Raw genomic sequence first — 1,917 nt, forward strand, 5'->3', positions numbered from 1 at the left:
TCTCGGTACATGGGTGACACATGTCAAGAGAATGAGAAGGGTCAGGGGAACATTCGTCTGAATTCCTCGAACGTACGGTTTTTCACTCCGACTATAAATACCCCCTCCCCTTCCTCACTTTGTTTTTACTCCGCTCGATCTCACTCCCGCTCGAGCTTCTCAAACCCTAGCACCGCCGCTACTTCATTGTCGCCGGTGAGGAAGAGCTTCACTACCTCGACCTCGTCGCCATCGTACTCGCGCCGGCTGCGGATTTCTTCACTCTGCCGCCGCCGTAGCTGTCTTCCTCTGCCGAGTTAGGGCATGGAAGATCTAAACTGACGAACTTCACATCTAAACTTCCCAGTTCGTCGTGTTCTTCATCAAGGGTAATTAAAACTCATTTTTAATGCCCTCTTTGATTCAAATGTTTTCCTGAAAATCTTCAAAAGTGTTTATTCTTCAAATCTTCACACACTGAACACTTCACATGTCATCTGCTCTTGATTCATTTGTCTAAGCAATAATTTTTCTTCAAGATTCCTCAATTGTGTGGATTTTCAATCTATACAACTCTGGAACCTAAGACAATGAACGCTTAGTGAAATTATTCAAGACTCATCTGGTCAAATTCCTCAAACTTATTCTTTTTGAAAAACCTTCTAAGAACGCATATGACCTCTCCAAATTCCTCGCAACTATACTCTGTTCACAGGTACACATGTCCGCTACTGAATCACTAGGTTCTCATCAACTTAACTCATTTGCAGCGTTCCTCAAAGAAAAGTTGCACACCTCTTCGGAAACTTCAGTTGTTCATATACCTCAGCTGAAGAAAATGGCTGACGGTAAGAAGCCACAGAAAGGTGGAAAGAGGCCTGAGGTCAATATTGCTTTTGAAATTCCCGATGACATATACAAGGATTATTTCACTCCTGGCGAAGCCAAATTTGGTAAGGAGGACAAAAATCAGCGCAAGGTGCGCATACAAAGGATAGAGAGGAGATGGGCACGGGAATGGAGGGAGTACAGATATGTTACTCCCAAGTATATGAAGAAATTTGCTCTCAACCCTCCATGCCCAAGACCTCCATTGAGACCTGGCCAACTGGCAGACCCCACCAGCCTCAAGCGCGGTGAGGATTATCCTGATGAATGGGCAAAGCGCCAGGCCAAACTGTCCAAACAGGCAAGAAAAGCAGTGAGGAAATTTAATGAAGACTCTGCTGCTGCTGCTTCTGCCGCTGAGGCATCTGCTAGAAAGCCAAGGAAGGCCATGCCTAAGAAGCCTGCTTTCAAGCCAAGTGCTTAAAACTCAATTCCCTCACGGCCAAGCTCCTCAGCAATGCCCTCATGGCCAACTCCTCAAACTGTTCCTCCTTCACAGTCTTAAGCTCCTCCGTCAAAGTCCTCAGCTGCTCCAACAAAATCCTCCACACTTGTGCATCTTGCCACGTGTCAAAGGACTAGCGGCTGCTCAATTGCCTCAGGAGCATCTGTAAGTTCCTCTGCTGCACCAAACTCTTCAACTGGCCCCTCTCTGCTGAAGAAAAAGGCTACTCCTGGACGAGGCCCTCGACCAAGTCCTCACAAGAAGCATGTCGCTTTTCAAATTCCATCTGATGATGATGAGGCTGATGAAGAAGAACTCGCCAAAATCATCAGAGACAGGCAGATCAAGGCCGCTAGAGCCAAAGGCAGCACTGTGCCAATGCTACTGGATCCAAAGTTGATCCTTGACTTCATTGATCTATGGCACAAGGACCCTCACACGCCTTTGCCGGAGATGAACCTCACTCCTGGTCAAAGTCATGTCTTGACTGCTTTTATTGGTGAAGAAAAATGGAAGTATGACCAAGCAAGGTCTTTGAAGAAAATGCAATATAAAAAGCAGTGCTACCTAAAGGACAACATCGTCAATCTTTCGCCTGAGCAGCT

This window comes from Triticum dicoccoides, chromosome 4B (assembly GCF_002162155.2).
Source record: "Triticum dicoccoides isolate Atlit2015 ecotype Zavitan chromosome 4B, WEW_v2.0, whole genome shotgun sequence".
Taxonomy (NCBI): Eukaryota; Viridiplantae; Streptophyta; class Magnoliopsida; order Poales; family Poaceae; genus Triticum; species Triticum dicoccoides.